The sequence below is a fragment of the Camelus ferus genome, chromosome 13 (genome assembly GCF_009834535.1).
Source record: "Camelus ferus isolate YT-003-E chromosome 13, BCGSAC_Cfer_1.0, whole genome shotgun sequence".
NCBI classification, from domain to species: Eukaryota; Metazoa; Chordata; class Mammalia; order Artiodactyla; family Camelidae; genus Camelus; species Camelus ferus.
In genome coordinates, this window is record NC_045708.1 from 21,805,647 (window position 1) to 21,824,536 (window position 18,890).

At 49.7% G+C, this 18,890-nt stretch overlaps 1 protein-coding gene across 1 annotated transcript in view; it reads right to left on the reverse strand.

Moving 5' to 3' along the window:
- NKAIN1 (sodium/potassium transporting ATPase interacting 1) overlaps positions 1-18,890 on the reverse strand; it is a 39,581-nt gene that overhangs the window by 5,506 nt on the left and 15,185 nt on the right. The gene's annotated exons all lie outside the window — the stretch shown is intronic.

Below are 18,890 nucleotides of genomic sequence, written 5' to 3' on the forward strand. Positions count from 1 at the left end.
ATGTGGGGTGGGCTGAAGGGAGATGGAAGCTAGGGTTCAGAACACCTTCTTCCCTGCCAAGAAGCCTTCCCCACTGGCACCTGCACCTTCCCCAGGGATGGGGGAGCCTCTTAGCCAGGAGAGTCAGGATCCAACCTGCCTCCCTCCAGCCCTGGCCAAGGACTGAACCACGGCCCTGGAGGACCCAGGGAAGCCTGTGGGCCCAAGTTGTCTCTTCCAAGAGCCCCTATCTGGAGGTTGCCCTGGCTCATGGCATCCATGGGCTGCAGAGAAAGCGATCTTTTTCACTCCCTTCCCCCAAGGGAGCTGTAGTAGGTTGCACATGTGACCTTAAATTCTTTTTCTTCCTGCTTCCACACTCTTTGGCAGTGCCTTCCAACACTGACTCTCTGCTTGGTGATGTGACTCGCTTTGCTCAAAGGGACTTAAGCAAAAACGATGAAAGCTTGAAAAACACTGGGGCATTGGAGCTTGCCCACTTGCTACACTTGTGACACAGACAACACCTTGTAAAAGAGTTCAAGCTGACCTGCTGGAGGAAGAGAGGCCACAGTGAAAAGAACCAAGGTGCCCCAGCTGACAGCCAGTCAACCATCAAGACACATGAGTGTGGCCATCTTAGATCATTCAGATGCCAGCCAACCCACCAGCTGACCAAAGACACGTCACCAGACCAAATGACCTCCCAGCTCATCCACAGAATCATGAGCTAAATAAAATGGTTGTTTTAAACCACTACGTTTTCAAGGGATTTGTTACACAGAAAAAGCTAACTGATTCAGGATTTAATTAATATTCCTTTTCCAGTAGTTGCTGGTTCAACTTTTCAGCTGATACACTTAGGAACAAAGATGCCAAGGATACCAACTGTCATTGACTGTCCCATATCCCCTTTTCTGTTGACAGAACTTATCTCTTTGTTTTGGAAACTGCCTCCCAGGCCCTCAGTCCTTGTGACTTGGGCGGGGCTGAGCCCACTTCTAACTTCCCTGGTGGGCTCGTGATCCAGCTCTAACCAAATAATGAGCACACAGTGATATATCTGTACCGGGATGGACACTCACCCTGCGCCCTGCTCCTGAGAGTCACCTGGATAGTTGCGGGAGCATCAGGACAGAGATGCTCTCTTTCTGCCAGGATACCTTGCTGGGTGTAGTGCCAGCTGAGAGCTGTTGGTGGCTGTCTTTGCCACCATGTGGGGACAGCCTGCTTGAAGAGGAAGCAAAAGCTGAGGGACACAGAGGGGGGAAGAAGGAACAAGCAAAGGGAGTGTCTGGGAGACATCATTTAAGTCTGAGGATCTAGCCATGCCTAAAATGAATTCTCCCTCCTTTTACCACTGATTTCTGTCACCTGCAACCAAAAGTCCGGACTAAAATAGAAGGGGATAGAAGAGAATCTGGCTAGGGGGGGAGAAAAAAGATTCTGATAAAGTAACAAGACCCCAGAAGCCTCTTTCCCAGCAGGGAGGCAGGGGGAGGTAGAGCTGATGCTACAGATGGCAAAGCTTGGGCAGAGACCCAGGAAGCTGCAGGCCCATCCCTGGCACTCACCTGGCACCTGCCTGTCTCTTGCTGGTGACTCCCCCTCCCAGGGCTCTACAGATTGTAAAGAGCTTTCCAAGTTCAGCTTTCACTGGGTACTTCTTGGCAGAAAGGCCCTACTGAGATCATTACCTCAGAATAAAGAGACCACAAGGCTCAGAGGGGAAGTGACTTGCCCAAGGTCACACAGCAGGTTGATGGCAGAGCTGGGCAGTCATTCTGCCTTTCTCTGTCCCATCCTGGAACTAACACACCACCTTTCCCAGTTGGCACTGGTGGGGGAGTTAAGACGTGTGGGTTCTGGCCGAGACTCTGACACTGATTCGTGGCATACCTGGGCATCTAACTTCCCTGCTGGGTCCTGGGCTCCTCTTCCACACACAGAGGCTGCCAGACTAAATGACTTCTAAGGGCGCTTCTGATTTTTATTCCAGTGGCCTGCTGACCCTGGGAAAGAAACTCCCCAAGCTGCTCCCCTTAAAAGCTCCTGCCACATTTCTGTTCTCCTTTCTACACTGACTCTGCTAGGCCTCAGGGAGCCCTGATGGTTTGGGGTCCAGCTTGATGCTCAGCTGGCACATGGTCCCGGCAAGGAGGTTGTGAAAGAGTTACCCAGGCTCATAGTGTAGTTGGGGTGACACCCAGCCTGGATACGACCACCTAACATGATATTACCCCACCCCAACCCTGGCCTTTGTTCAAAACCCCTGTGTTCTCAGGAACCTCACTAATAGAGTGAGCAGCACTGGAGTCACTAAAACTCAAGTCCAAACTGCAGGTCCGCTGTGTGACCTAGGGCAAATTACTTTCCCTCTCTGAGCTTATTTTTTTTAACTATACATAGAGAAGATTATCCCTTCCCTGAGAAGTTGTTGTAAGGGTATGGAGACATCACATAAAATAACAATTAGACTTACTATATGGTGGCTAATTAGTAGAAGACCTAACAGTCAATGCTTAGGTGGTTTTGAAGGCTGCTAGGATCTGGCTCAGTCCTCCCTTCCCAGTCAGTTTCTGCCCCTAAGTGGCTGATATAACAGCTGAAGTCCCACCTTCATTTTCCTTTTCCTATATCCAAGTCCTCCTTGGTCTTCAAAATATAGCACAATTTTCTCCTTTACTAGGAAGACCTCCAGACTGCCCCAAAGGGATCTCTCTTTCCACTGAATATGGAACACTGGCTGTGCCTGTCACTCAGCCATCCCTCCAGCCTCCCTCCACCCTCGCATCCAACACTCACCCACTCATTCATCAAAACCCCATCCACATCCATTTATTCATCCATCTGACGTCCGTCTGACATGCCCTCATCCATCCAGGGTCCATCATTTATTTATTCACAGAACATTTAGTCTGTGTCAGGCCCCGTGTTGGCGCTGGGATGCCAAAGTGAATACCTGCCCTTGGGGAACTCAGAGCCTAGTAGGGGAGATGGATGGAAAATCGGACTCTTACAAACCATTGAGGTCAGCGCTATCACCCAGGCCTGAATGATGCTGCCTCTCCCTCCAATGGTGAGTACAGAGATTGATTTAAATAAATAAATAAATATTTTAACCAAGATTCAGTGTCTTATAAATAATCCCAATTCTAAAATTATTATTTTTCATTCGAAAACCAAAGTCAAATATTCCAGAACTCCTGCTTGTGCAGCAGTGATATGCAGCTAATTAACAAATAAGAACCAAAAAATAGGAGTATCTTCCCCATCTGGTTGCAATGGCTTAGAAACAATTATCTGAGGACTGCAGTGATTGTAAACCATAACTGGCCTTGGCCTTGGTGTGTCTTTTCACTTTGATGGGAGGAGTTGCGTGGAGACCACAGCAATCTACCTCTTTGCAAAAAGTGCAAGTGCACATGCATTGACGGGGGAAAAGTGACTTCGGGGATATTTTTACCTGGTCAGCCTGCAAGCCAGGTCAAGCTGGCTTCTTGGATGTCTCTCCTAAGTAGGCCAGTGCAGAAGCTTCTATGGGCAACTGATGCAGCCTCCTGCCTGATCTCCTGGCAAAGGGAGGCTGGCTACCACCACCCCTGCCGAGTGCTTTTTCTGAAGTACAAAGCTGGTCGAGTCATTGTTCTCAACGCAGCCCAGAGAGCCTGGGGTAATCTCTACAGCCTCTGGGCCAGCCAACTCCCCAGTCACACAGGGTCCCAGACAAGTGAGACCAGTCCCCTGACTGTAGTCCCAAAGGGACAGATGAGGTCAAGTCCTCCCCAGCCTCACAGCCTTGCCTGGATCTGTCAACGCCCACAGGGTAAGTTTCTGCCCATTAGTCCTTTCTGCCCTTGACCTCCACAACCCTCTGTGCTGCTTCTTCTGACCCAGCCCTCCCCCCACGCCGTCAGCCCCTTGTCACTAGCACTGCCACACCAACAGGTGTCTCTATGGGCTCAGTGCCTTCCCTAAGGGGTCCCCCCACCCTTTACATACTGTACCCCAGGAGGCTACCTTCTCTGCAGGCTTCTCAGTGACTCTGTTTCCTTTCTCTTATCCCATGTTCCTCAGGCCCAAAGGTGGGGTTGGTATCCGCTGGGGTCCCCAAACTGCCTGCAGAACTGTACGACCCCGTATCTGTACCACCCTCCTTCACTGCTGGCCTCAGCATCCACTGGCCTCGAGGTCTTGTCCCTTCTTTGAAAACGAGTTTGATCCCTGCACCATCCTGGTCAACTTTGACATCTGGGGGCCACTCGCTTAGCACCCCAACCTCTCAGTCTCTTAAGTCCTATCCCCTGACCTTTGCCTCCAATCCACCTCGTCCACTGCCACCTCTTGGATTGCATCATCACCTGTAACTACCCTGCCTCCAAAGTCACCAATTCGCCAGCCCCTCTTGGACTACCCCAGACTGCTTCTCAACACCCTTTATGATGACAAGCCCAGTCCAGTGCACCAAGTCCCCAGCCCCCACCCCTCTACTCTCTCCCATTCCCCACTTCACATCCCACCTTGACCTGCGGGGATCATGTGACCCTCACTTCGACATCAGCTTTGCCTCTAACCCAAACTCTTACACTCCTCTGCCTTTTCATCACGGCTCTCAGGAAAAGGCCACACCTGGATGAACCTAATGAATCGTTTTCTCAGTGCTCACAAAGCAGCCAAGCACAGCTGGAGGAAGTCACTCCATGGCGCAGACCGGCTCCACTGGAGATCCAGAATCACTGACTCCAAGAGGCTCCCGATGCTGTCCCACAACCCGACTAGGCTTCTCTGAGGAACTCACTTTCCCTGAAGATATTTCAGATCTTCTCACTGTCCTCAACCCTCCTGGTCCCCTTCACCCTCACTCCGGGTGAAGACCTGGTCTCCCCCACCCCCACCCACTATACTTGAGGTGCTGTCCCTCCTCCCACCCAAGGCTACTGCCTCCTGCACTTTGAACCCCACCTCAGGAGTCCACACCATCCACCATCTCTTCTTTCTTGTAAACTCAACCTCTCCCCCTGCCTGGGATCCTTGTCCCTGGCTCCTTAACATGCTCAAGTCTCTCCTATTTAAAAAAAAAAAAAAAAGCTCCCGTAGCCCCCTCCAGCTAACGCCTTATCTATCCCAAGCTCTCATATCCCAAACTGTTTAAAGGTCTCAATGCCCTCCTTGTCACTCACTCCTCTGCCCACGTGCTATAACAATTCGGTCCAGGGGTTAGAAGCAGAGCTAGATTAGAATCCTAGTGCCACTGGTTTTTCTACAACTCTTGGCAAGTCACTTAACCTCCCTGTGACTCAGTTTTCTCACCAACAAAAGGGGTATGATTCACAGTACCACTCTCATCAGTCATGAGGAGAGTCAGCACGACTTAAAACTATATTCCGTTGCTGAACTCCCTGCCTCCCCACTTGCTTTATTTTTTCCATGGCACTTATCATTGGCTAACATCCTATTCCCTCTTATTTACTGTTACTCCTGCATTAGAAGGCAAATTCCAGGACAGCAGGGATGCTCACTGCTGCATTTCCAGCAGCGAGAGCTGTACCTGGCACACACTCATTCTCCACCTCCCTGGCCACTCCCCTGATGCTGGTGCAGCCCATCCTCCTGCACAGTCAGGCCCCTAAGTCTAAGCCATATCGCAGCTCCTCTTCACGCTCCACATGTCCCAAATGCATGTCTTCCCAAGCTTCAGTTCCTTCGGCCTCCAACCCCTTTATAACCAAGTACCCACTGGTTGGTTCATCTTAATACTCCCAAACCTGGTCTGCTTCCAGTGATTTGGGCCCCACGATATGCCCAGCTGCATGAGCCAGAAAACTAAGCTTTAGACTCTGGTTTCCCTCCTGCCCCCTCACCTCCGTGCCCAGCCTGTCATCACATCCCGTCTCTCCGATCTTCTGAATCTCTCACATCTGGCCACTTTCTTCCTACTTTCTCTCAACTGGCTGATTGCAATACCAGCCTGCAGCCTGCCTCAAGCCTAACCCACCCCTCTTTTCAGAGTGGAACCTCTACAAGGCTCCCCTGCTGCCCCTCCCCCTGCCCTTAGCTCCCCACCCCCACCTCTGATTATTTATTTATCGGGTAGCTGCCAGCTGAGGGGGATGCAGTTGCCATGGGAACCTTCAGCCCCGAGTCAGGGCTGCCTCTGTTCTCAGTAGGATGCTCTTGTCTGTCTAGACGCCAACCCCAGGGGCCCAACACCAGGTTGGGGGTTGGGGGGCGGTGAGAAAGAATAATGCAGATGGGCCCACCCGGGTCCCAGGAAGCTGGGGGAGAGGGCAAGTAGAGGGCTGGGCTTGGGGGCCACAGAACTCATCAGAAGCCTCTTGTGCACAAGCTGTTGCCAGCCAGTTCTGCAAGTCAGCTAGTTTCCTGGCCAGAATTCCAGTCATGTTGCTATGGGACTTAGATACAGAAGTCAGGCTGTCTGGGGAATGATGCTGGAAGGGGCCCCTGAAGTTTCTGGAGAGTAGGTTTGGTCCAGCCTGGTACCGGCTTTAGTTCACAGAGGGCTGAGGCGGGAAGAGCTCGTCAGCTGGGGCCAGGCAGACCTAAGTTCCATTCCCAGCTCAGTCCCTGACTCACTGTGCAACCTTGGGCCAGTTACTCCCTCTTTCCAAGCCAGCCAGTTTTGTCATTGGGAAAATGTCCCGAGGATTCAGACAGTGCCTGTGAAGCTCTCATCCCGGTGCCTGCTACCCAGTTGGTGCTCAGTATGTGGAAACAGCCTTCGCTGCCTCCCCAAACTCAAGCCCCCCTTTTCCCAGTGGATTTCTGAGGCAGCTGACAAAATTAAACTCGACTCAGCCCCTCATCCGTGAAATGAGGTAGTGGGACTGAAGCCACAGACTGGCAGAGCTAGAAGGACCCCTGGAGATCTGTTGGTCCAACCCTCTCATTAGAGAGGTGAGCAAACTGACAGCAGAGATGGGCAGTGACTGTCTATGGGGAGGGTCTTCTCTCTCTCCTGGAGCTCTTTCCCCGACTCCAGGGTCCATCTGGGGTCCCTGCCATTTGAGCAGGAGCTGAAATAAACACCCAGCAAGAGATTAAAAGAAGTACAGAGACCAGCTAGTCTTTGGCAGAGTCAGGGAAGATGGGCCTAAAAGGGCACAATTCATCAAGCAAGTATTTCTTGAGCACCCATCAGGTGCCAGGCCCTGTGCGGGGTGTATCAGGGTGTGGCTTCAGCCACAGAGAGTTTAAGCCAATCAACAGCTACCACAGTCCTCTGGGAGCGGATGGTGGGGAACTCTGCCTGATTCCCCACTCACTGTGTGTAGTGACCTGTGGGGACTCCTTACTCCCAACACACACACACACACACACACACACACTCTCTCTCTCTCTCTCTCTCTCTCTCTCTCTCTCTCTCACTCCCTGTCTTTTCCAGGGCTCCCGCAGCACTTCTGCCTCTCTCTGTCCCAGCCTGGATCCTGCTGGAAAATGGCCAAGGCTATCACTGTTATGTGAAAAAAAAAAAAAAAGCACAAACAGCTGCAGAACAATATGATTCCATTTATGTTTAAAAAAAAAAGACAAGAAATGTATGTGACTGCAGATGCACCATCAGGAGCCAGGGAAATACACACAGCAAACGGTTATGAGAAGTTCTCTCTAGGGAGTGGGCTTGGGGAGACTTTTACTTTTAAATACACACACTTTGGAAATGTTTTACAACAAAGCTATGATCCTTAAAAAGTTAAGAGAAAATGCTTTAAGATGCGGTGGACTCATCGCTATGTGAAAGGGCATCAGTGTGGCTCAGAGGAGCTGAGGTCTCCTCCTCCTCTAATGTGACTGTGCTTTGAGATCCTGGGCAAGACGCCTCCTCTGGGCCTCAGTGTTCTCACCTGCACAATGGGGGCCTCTGAAGCTCCAAATGGCTAACTAGGCCTGGTGCTGCTGCAGCCCGCCTGCCGGCAGGGGGACTGGCCTGAAGGTCCTGTGACTCTGCCGAGAGCCTAACAGTCTTTCTTCCCCAGAAGGTGGTTCTGCCAGCCCCCTCCCCACAGCCCTCGTATGGCCACCTTGATTCGAAGGTTCCCTTTTACAGAGGAGGCTCAGGGCAGTCCCTGGAGTCCCCTGAAGTCACTCAGACAGGATGTGGCAGAGTGAAGATCTGAGTCCTTGTCTCTATGACCCACTGTTCTTCCCACCCACCAGATATCTCTCCAGAGACAGCTGAGGGCCTACGAAGTGGCAGAGAGGAGGTTAAGGCAGAAGCTGCTCTGCATCCAAGGGCCTCCCGTGAGCCACCCAGTCCAGCCTCCCGGCGGCAGTGGTGGAGCAGCTAACGTTGATTAATCTCGGATTAGTGCCAGGTACTGTTCTGAGTACCGCACATCTGTTCTGTCATTCACTCTACAAACAGTTCTTGAGTGTCTTTCGTGTGCTTAGGGCTGAGAACTGAGTGGTGAATACAGAGGGCCCAGTTTCTGCCCTCATGGGATGACAGTCCTGCCCGCTCCCTTCTCAGGGCAGACACCGGAACACCTGCCCCAGGCCAGAGAGCAAGGGAAGGGGGACAGGGGAGAAGAGAGGAAGCTCTTTTCCATGGGAAAAAAAGCAAAACAAAACTTTAACCTCTCCAAGTGGGTCTTTTTTTTTTTTTCCCAGTGGGTCTTAGCACTGCCAAGTCATTTATTCGGTACCTACTGTATATTACCCCTCATACTCAGCTCACTTCTCTTAATCCTCCCCTACTGAGAGATGAGGAAACTGAGGCTCAGGGAAGTGAAGGGGCTTGCCCACGGGCACACAGGGGAGCTGAGACTGCAACCAGGCTGCTGTGGGCGGGGCCTCGCTCTTCCCCACCACACGGTTCTCTGGGACTGGGCTACTCACACCCCTGCGGCCCTGCACGCTCCTCCTCAGGACAGCTCCCCTTGCTCCTCAGGCCCCAGGCTGCCATCTGTCTGTCCTTACATCCTCCCGCTGTGGTCCAGACCTCTTCCCCATCTGGGCCTGGGGGAGCCAGGGAGCAGCTGGTCACTACCTTCTGCATAATTAGCCCTCAGAGACCAGGCTTGGAGCTGTGAGAGAGGCCCAGGACCATCTCAGTGGGCAGGTCTGGCCAGCCCTGGACCTGTCAGGAGGCAGCGGCTGGGGCTTGGTCTCTGTCTCCATGGCAACCCCACCCCAGCAGCCCAGTGACTGCTGACCCGTCCCCAGCTGAGGGACTCCTTTAGGCCCCCTCTGGGCAGATCTATCCCACCACACCTCTGAACTGGCAGCTCCATTAGAACAAGGGGCCTGGTGGTGGCCTAATTAGCATACATCTACATTAATTTGCATAAACCGTAGGCCTAGCAGCCCAGGGTGATACCAAGGTCAGTCTAAAATCAAAGGGTCTCTGCATCTAATGGGGCGCCTAACTAACTCCTCATCAACCATCTGGTCCAAACCCACAGGCACCAGAGTGGGAGGTAGTGTGGGCAGTGCAGAGAAGGGCCTTCAGGCCAGTGACTCTCTGTGACTCAGTCTCCACCTCTGAAGAATGGGCACAAGGCACCTACTTCACAGCAGTGTTGAGAGGACTGAGGGGTTTTACAGATTCATTCCCAAGCCCAGGCCTCACCCATCCTTCCAACCCCTTATCTCCACTCCTAGAGCTCTTTGATTTCTGCCTGTGGGGCAGGCCCTTTTTACAAGCTCAGAAAAGGCTGCAGGAGCCCACAGAGCCTGCCCTCCCCTAGGAGGCTCCTCCCACCAGGCCCTGCTCCAACCCTAACTTGTGGGTTCTGACAGGAAGTGATTAGAAGCTGCAGGCTACCAGCTTTGGTTTTTCATCAGTAGTGCCTCTGACCTGGTGCTGACTTCCAGCACTGCCCGGCCCACTCCAGGGCACCCTTTGGAAAACCATGTGAGGCAGTTTACGGCACGTTCTGGAGCTGGACTGCTTGGGTTTCTCTTCCATGTGACCCTCAGTCTCCCCATCTGTAAAAGGGGGATAACAAATCTCTGGCACTTCCTGTAGTTGTAATATTAAATGAGATAATGTAGGTTGAGTGCCTGGCACAGTAAGGGCCCCATAAATGTTAACTATTACTACTAAAATAATGACAGTAATGAGAGAGAAACCTGAGACCACCTGGAGGGTCAGAGGAGGGGATATTTACGTTTGGCCTTGAACTGGCTATAATAATGAAACACTGGACACACTCTAGATGTCCCTCAGAAGGACACACAGTAAATTATGGCATCTCCAGATGATGAAACCAATGCAGCCATTACAACGGGGCTTTGAAAGAGGGCCAAGCTGCGTTGTGTGAAGAGGCAGGCTGCAGGGCCACTTGAGAAGTATGACCCTGTTTTTGTGCAGAAGAAAGAAAAAGAAAGAATCATCAAACTGTTAACTCTGGAGAATGGCATTGGAGGGGGTCTTTGAAAGTCAACTAGAGATATTTCTGCACATGTTTATATTGATGAGTAACACTTTTATAAGAAAACAAAGTAAAGAAGAAATTAATAGGGGACCAAAGCACATGGACAAAATCTGAGGTGTAGGCAGGGTGACCAACTGTCCAGACTGGCCTGGGATAGTGGAGTTTCTCGAGGTGCAGCACTTGAAAGGCTAAACCCCAAAATCCCAGGCAAACTGGGACAAGTTGGTCACCCCAGCTGCTGAAGGGTATGGATCACTTGGGGGCCTGAAGATGACTCTGGATGGGTGAAGCAAGGAGTGGCTGGGGAGACCTGCAGCTGGGCCTCAGACCCACAGCTTTATCCTGCTGGCCTCTAGGAGCCTAGGCAGGTTAGAACACGGGGCTGTCTGGCTGGAGGAGGAGGCTGAAGGTGGGTGATTGGATGGAGATGCCGAGGCTTCCTTGGATGGCTGAGGGCAGGACCCAGAATCCCTCTCCAAGCTTGGGGTCCCACCCTCCCAGGACTCCAACCTTCTTAGTGACGCCCAGTTCACCTCTGCCTGTGTTCCAGTGTCCAACCTGCTGGCACATCCCTAGTGCCGTCCCCCAGCAGGCTCCAGAGTGGGCAGTGAAGGCCTGGGAGGAGGGTGCCCTCCAGAAAGGAGCACTTCAGATGGGGTGGAGGGGAAGACCATCCAGGCAGAGAAAACCCAGCAAAAAGCAGGCTCTCCCAGGAGATGCCGGCCACAGACAAATGGACTTTTGGATAAATATAAAGGTGATTAATCAGATCCCCCCATTAGGTACAATGAATGATACCATATAATTAAGTCAAAAACTCGTGGCAGAAAGTACCTTAATGGAGCAGCCACTTAGGCAGGGAGAATTAATTAAGGAGGTGTTGAGAATTTCAGGAGTGGCTATGAGGCTGGAGGTGGGGTGGCAAAGACCAGAAGGTTGACAAAAGCAATTGAGAGTTAATATCTGCTCAGCATGGGACTGAGAACAGAGCCCAGGAATTATCAGCCCAGGCTTCAGAGTCAGGGAGACCTGGGACAGAGTCTCAGCTGTTACTTACACGCCGTGGGATCTGGGAAAGTAACTTCCTGAAGCCTCGGTTTCCTCATCTGTAAAATGGGAATACTACTACTACTAATACCCACTTCTTGGGGCTGTGTGAGAAGTCAATGAAGTAATGTGAGGAAAGGACTTTGCATGTAGTAAGTGCTCAGTAAATTATCAGCTTGGACATCACTTTCCCTCTTGGGTTCTTAATTTCTCACTGGCAAAAAGAGGATGTTTTATCTTCTTCACAGAAAAACTGGAGGATCAAATAGGATCGCAACCATGAAAGCAATTTATATACTATAATGTGCTTTTTAAACTGTGAAGCAGTCTACCCACATCTGTCATTATTAGGATAATTAATAAGTCCTTGGCTTCATACCAAGACCAGATTCTTGCTGCTTGTTCCCAGAGAAGCTATCCAGTGTAGTGGTTAAAAGTGTGGCCTTGGAGCTAGACTGTCTGGGTTTGAATCTGACCTTTAACACTTCTTAGCTGTGTGACCTTCAGTGAGACATTTAACCTCTCTGTGCTTTAACATCTCCACCTGTAAAATGAGGATAATAACAGTACCTATCTCATGGGGTTGTTGTGAGGCCTAAATGAGGGCATATATGTAAAACATTCAGAAAACTTCCTGTCCCGCAGCCACGTTAACTGCGATGATTGTTCTCCACAGTGTAGACTCTGGGCCTGGGTCTCCCACAGGCTCAGAGGACCCCGATTCTGAAGGAGATGAGACCACAGTCATCCGTGTGTGCAGGCCCCTTGGAGGCCAGGTAGCACTTTTCCCCACACGGCCTACCCAGTCCAGCAGCTGCCTGGTCCTGCCTGGCTGCTTGCTTCACTGTGTTCTTCTCACTCACCCTCCAAGCACACATGGACACTGATGGCGCCAGGCCTGCGCTGGGTGTACAGACGAGTGACTTCATGTGTCAGTGCAGTGAGATCCCAGAGAAGCGAGCAAGGCTTTCCCTCTGGGGACTTACTTGCCCTGAGCTGCCCTATGCATGTGGCTTTGTGTCCCTTTAGTTTATTCCTCAATCACTCTTGAGAAGCATCATTTTGTACATGTGGAAACTGCGCCCCAGGGAGTAAAGTAACAGACCCCAGGTCACAGAGCCGGATTCGAATACAGAGCCGTGACTCCAGACCCTGCCCACCACCCCATGTTTCCCCATCAGCCCCTCTGGTCCATGCACAGCATCACCTCTTGGCCTGAACCCCTCGCTGCTGAAACCGGTGCCCTCTCAAAGGATGCACTCTGTACCAAAGATGCAGAGATGTGTTCTGTTCAGACCCATCATTTACCAGATGCCCAGCAAGTCTAAACCTCCTAAGCCTTGGTCTCCTAGTCTATAAACAGGAAGAGAATAAACCTCAGAGAATAAACTTCAGAGTTGACATGAAAGGATGGGAAGTGGGGTGTCTGACACCGAAGGTGCACCCAGTAGGTGCTGTTCTTTGGTATTCTCTGAGTCCAATCCTTCCAGCCACCATCACCCCCACTTTTGTAGATTGTGTTCTCACCCAGCTCTGCCTCCACTGAAGTTTTCTGGTTCCCGGCTTCCTTCAGTGAAAGGTTCTTTCATTCTCTCTGGAGGCCTTTCTTCCTTGCCAATAAGACAAAACAGAGAGGGGCCTTCCTGCAGTCCTTTGGCTATCACCTCAAGCAGGGCGGCCTGCCTACCTTCACAGCACCCCTGCAACCCCCTCATGTTAAGTATGCTATTTGCTGGGCCCCAGGGCTCCCTCAAAAGGCTCCCTTGAAGCTGACCTGGCACTCCCTCCAAGCCAGCCTGGCTGAGCAGGCCTTTGAGAGCGGTCAGCCCTTGCCTGTAGCAGAGGCGCTCCGACAAACACCAGACAAAATGTCTCTGTATAAAAATCTCCCGACTTTCAGTGCCTCCTCCTGACTCTGCCCTTTCCCTACTGGACTCTGGTGTGAGTCTACGACATGCTACCTGACTCAGAAAATTATGACGCTGAGACTTTGGGCAAATCAGTTGAAATTTCAGGGCCTCAATTTCCTCATCTGTAAAATGGGAATTGTAACCCCCACCCTTGTTGCCTCCCAGGTTGAGGGGTAGATTCAATGGGGTAAGTGATATCTGGGAACCATCAAACTCTCCCCTCACAGGGGAGCCCTCCAGGGCTTGCACTTTCTGTTCCACCTGGATCAAGAGAAGCAGCGCAGGCAGTAAAGTCCAGGCCCCTCCTCCTTCCCACCAGCAGAACTGACCTCCAAGGAGTCTGCTGCAAGAGAGGAATCTCCTGGAAGTCTGTTTTATCTTAAAAGAATATGCATCTAATATTTGAGTCTGAGGTAGAGCCTTCTCCTTATCTCATTTCCCTACAGATCAGGATAGAATGGATGCTCTGCAGAGATGCAGTTCTTTATCCTGTGACTCAGCCTACTCCCCCCCTAAACCTGGCAGGTGCAGAAACTGTAATCTGAGAAGCCAGCCAGACTGGGTGCAAATCCTGCCTTCACCAGTTACCCAGAGGCCACACAGCTAGTAAGCCACTTAGCACGACTGAGGCTGTTTCCTCATCTGAGGTGGGGATAGTGGATAGCAGGGCCCATGTTTGTAGGTCAGGCCAGAGAAAGGCTGAGAGGAGTGAATGAGGAGAGAGGGTCCGAGCCTGAGGTCGGGGACATGGAAGCTGGAATTACCGTAGGAAGGGTCTTGAGAAGACTGGGCTCTATAGAACATTATTAGACCTTTTCATTCTCCCTTCATTTGTTCAACCAATAAATTTTTACTGAATATCACTCACAATGCAAGACAGTAGAGGTATAGTGGTGAGCAAAGCAAAAAAAGACACAGCCCCTTACTAAACCAAACACTCAACAAGATGGGAACAGAAGGGAACTTCCTTAACCTGGTAAAAGGCATCTATGAAAAACTCCACAACTAACATCATACTTAAAGGTGAGACTGGAAGTGTTCACCCTAAGATCAGGGACAAGACAAGGATCTCCACTCTCCTCACTTCTATTCAACATTGTATTGAAGGTTCCAGCCACAGCAATCTGACAAGAAAAAGAAATCAAAGGAATCCAAGTTGGAAAGGAAGAAGTAAAGCTATCTCTGTTTGCAAGCTATGTCTATTTGCAGATGACATGATCTTTTTTTTTAATTGAATGAAAGATTCTTTAAATTCTGTAGTACTTTACAATTTTTATAAGTTTCACACACCTGATTTCATATATTCCCATAATAACCCTCTCTCCCACTCCCTATTGCCCCTCCCCTCCTTCTCCCCACTGATAACCACTTGTTTGTTCTCTGTATCTGTGAGGCAGGTGACATGATCTTTCTATATAAGAAAGCCCTAAAGAATCCACAAAAAACTTGGAGCTACTAAATTAGATCATCAAAGTTGCAAGATCCAAGATCAATATACAAAAATCAGTTGTATCTCTATATACTAGCAATGAGAAACCCAAACTTGAATTAAGAAAATAATTTTGTTCACAATAGCATCAAAAAGAATAAAGTACTTAGGGTAAATTTAGCTAAGGAGGTGAAATACTCATATACTGAAAACTACAAAATATTATTGAAAGAAATTAAAGGCCTAAATAAATGGAAAGACATCCACTGTTCACAGACTAGAAGACTTAATGTTGTTGCAATTGTAATACTTCCAAATTGATCTAGGGATTTAATGCAATCTCTATCAAAATTCCAACTTCTATTTTTATAGAAATGGACAAGCTGGTCCTAAAATTCATATTGAAATGTAAGAATAGCAAAATAATCTTGAAAAAGAACAAAGTTGGAGAACTTATACTTCTTGATTTCAAAACTTACCAACACACTAAAGTAATCAAGACAGTGTGGTACTGAGATAAGGTTAGACATAAAGACCAATGGAATAGAATTGAAAATCTGAAAATAAACCCATATATTTATAGTAAGTTGATTTTCAACAAGGGTGCCAAGACTATTCAATGGAGAAAGCATAGTCTTTTCAACAAACAGTGCTGGGATGCTTAGATATCCATATGCAAAGAATGAAATTGGACTCCTACCTCACACCATATATAAAAACTAACTCCAAATGGATCACAGACCTAAATATAAGAGCTAAAACCATAAAACTCCTAGAAGGAACACCACCGGTGTAAATCTGAGTGACAGAATAAGTGACATTTATTAGATATGATACCAAAAGCACAAGTAACAAATAGAAAACTAGATAAATTGGACATCTCCAAAATCAAAATCTTCTGAACATCAAAGCATACCACTAAGAAAGTGAAAAGTCAACCCACAGACTAGGAGGAGAACATATTTGCAAATCATAGATGTGATAAAGGTCTAGAATCTAGAACATATAGAACTCTTACCGTTCAACAATAAAATGATAAATAATCAAAAATGGGCAAAGGATCTGAATAGACATTTTTCCCAAGAAGATACACAAGTGGCCAATAAGCACATGAAAAGATGCTCAAGATCATTAATCATTAGGGAAATGCACATCAAAACCACAAGGAGACACTACTTTACACCCACAGCACAATTATAATAAAAAGTACAGATAATAGTCAGTATTGGTATGGAGAGGATGTGGAGAAACTGGAACCCTCACGCACTGCTGGTGGGAATGTAAAATGGTGCAGCCACTGTGAAAAACATTCTGATGGCTTCTCCAAAAATTATACACAGTTAACACATGGACCATCAATTCCATATCCACGTATATAGCTGAGAATTTAAAAGAAAGTTCACACAAAACCTGTACAGGAATCTTCACAGTGGCATTATTCACAGCAGCAGCAAAGTGGAAACCCAAATATTCATCAGTTGCTTAATGGATAAACTAAATGTGATATATCCATTCAGTGGAATATTATTCAGCCATAACAAGGAATGAAGCACTGGTCCACGCTACAACATGCAAGAACCTTGAAAACATTATGCTAAGTGAAAGGAGCCAATCACAAAGGATCACATAGTGTATGATTCTATTATATGAAATGTCCGGAAGAGACAAATCCAGAGAGACAGTAGATTAGTGGTAGCCAGGGGCCAGTGGGAGGGGGGATTGGGTTGGAAGTTTCTTTCTGGGGTGATGCAAATGTTCTGGAGGTAGTAGCAAAGGTTGCACAACTCTGTGAAAATATGAAAAACCACTGAATTGTTAAAATGGTGAATTTTATGGTATGTGAATTATATCTTAATATAAAAAAGGAGAAAAAGAGGTCCAGACATTTTTGCCCTCCTTGTCCTTATGGAGGTTACATATGGGGGCTGGGGGCAGAGGGAGGGACACCTATACATCTCACAATTTCTATTGTGTTAAGTGCTCTACAGGAGGGGTACCAAGACTGAGAGCTATGATGGAAGTGGTTGAGGAAGACTTCTCTGAGGGAGTGATCTGAAGGAAGAGGGCTTAGCAAGGTGAGGAGAAGGAAGAAGTTCAGGCAGAGGGTTTCACAAATATCCTACCTGGGAGGGTGCTCAGTGAGTAGAAGGGACCAGAAAAGAGCCCTGCGTCAAGAGCTGGGGAATGAGAGGCATCAGGGCGTCAGAGATAAGGGCTGGGACACCCATCATCCCATGCCCCGATGCCAACATGGTGGGGTTGGAGGCTGAGCAGGAAAGCAGCTTGGGGCTGGGGAAGGGGCACCAAGCCCTCCAAGTGCCCCGTGGCTCAAGCATCACGGGGGTGGGGGAGGTATATGCACCTACCGCGGGGTCAAGTGCTCCCAGTCAACATCTGGAAGGAGTTGGGAGGTCACTTCTCCCGGCTGAGTCACTCTGCATGTGACCTGATAGAAGGAGGAAAAAATCCAATTCCCTGACTTATTCAGTGTCACCTCCTATACTGATGCTCCTAGGGAGGAAATACGGACGAAAATCAGCCTCACTGCTATGGCAACAGCAACCACTTTTGACTTCCTGTCCTGACGAAAGGCCAGGTGGGAAGTCTGCCTAGCAACAGCGGTGGGCGTCAGGATCCCGCTTCCATCACCGTCCTGCCTTGGCTCGGGTCCCAGCTGCTTCTTCCAGTGGAGAATCACAGCAGCTGCCAACATCTGGACAGTCCTTCACAGCTCAGACTGTGATTTATGCCACCACAACCCTGTAATGTGGGATTATTAACCCCATTGGACAGATGAAGACACTGAGGCTCAGAGAGGTGAAAGGGAGCCCTGTATCCTTGCCGGTATCTTGGTATCCTTCCCTCTGCACTGCCTTTACCCTCCCAAATGGTAAAGGTCTGTTTGTGTAGGTCTCCTGCTCTGATTCATCTGTGGCACAAAGGAATAAATGAGTGGAGTGAATGTCCCCCCCCCATTACCCTCTTCCTTTCTTGGTAATCTGCCAGTTCTGGGGGACCCTGCCTCCCCAGTGCTCTGCTCTGGTCTGTCTCAAGAGAGGGCCAGGGGAGGGGTCATCAGGGGCCTGTGTGAGCTGGGGTGGGTGTGTAAGAAGGGATGGCAGGAGAGGGCCTGCACAGGAGGGACTACCCTCCAACTGCCCTCCAGGTGACCGGGCTGAAGACTTTCCCTTCAAAACACGTGGCTCTGAATGTTAACACTAGCATTAATAATGATGGCTAATATTTTGTGTGCACTTACTTTGTGCCAGGCTTTGTGGCAAGTGCTCTGTGTGCGCCCTCTCATTCGGCCCTCACAAACTCGGGCAAGTGAGGGATGGGTGGTCGCCCCTGTTTCATGGAGGAGAGTGCAGCCTGAGATCTCAGAGCTGGAGAAGGGGCAGAGCAAACCAGGTGGCTCTAAAGCCAGAGCCTGGCTCTTCACCAAATCCCTGCGGCCCCCAGGAGACTTTCTCATCCTCACCCCTTCTCCCATCCTCCATCCCCAGGGCTGGCTGGGAAGATTAAAAGTGAGGGCAGAGGAGCTGAGGAGCCGGAGTGGAACTGCCTCCTGCAATCATTTCCTGGCCCGGGGCCAGAAGGCTGCTGGCAGACCTGTTGGAGGAAGAGGTGTGCTGTCAGCGTGGAAGCAAGGGGGGAGGGAGGGCCCCCTCCCCGGGACCGGGCCCCTGCCTGATCTCCAGGCCTGGTTTACAGGAGGAAGGAAAGGGAAGGCATGGTTCTTAAGTGCCTACTATGTACACACGCTGAGCGCTGCCCTTTAATGGTGATATTCCATTTTACCCCTAGAATGACAAGAAAGAATCATAGCTAACGCTTATGACACGCCAAGCATCTCTTAAATGCTCAGCATGCTTTGATTCATTTCATCCTCACAGACACGCACCAGGTAGAGGCACTTTGCACATGGGAAAACTGTAGCCTAAAGAAAAGTAACTTGTCCGAGGTCATGTGGCTGGTAAAGCTTTGATCCAGGACTAGAGTCCATGAGTAGCAGGCTTCCTATCCTGCTGGGGGAGCAGTGCCTCCATTGTCCAGAGGGGGAGAGTGAGGCCCACTCTTGAGGTCACTAGGTGTCAGAGTAAGGTTTGAGTCCGTTCTCCTAGGAAT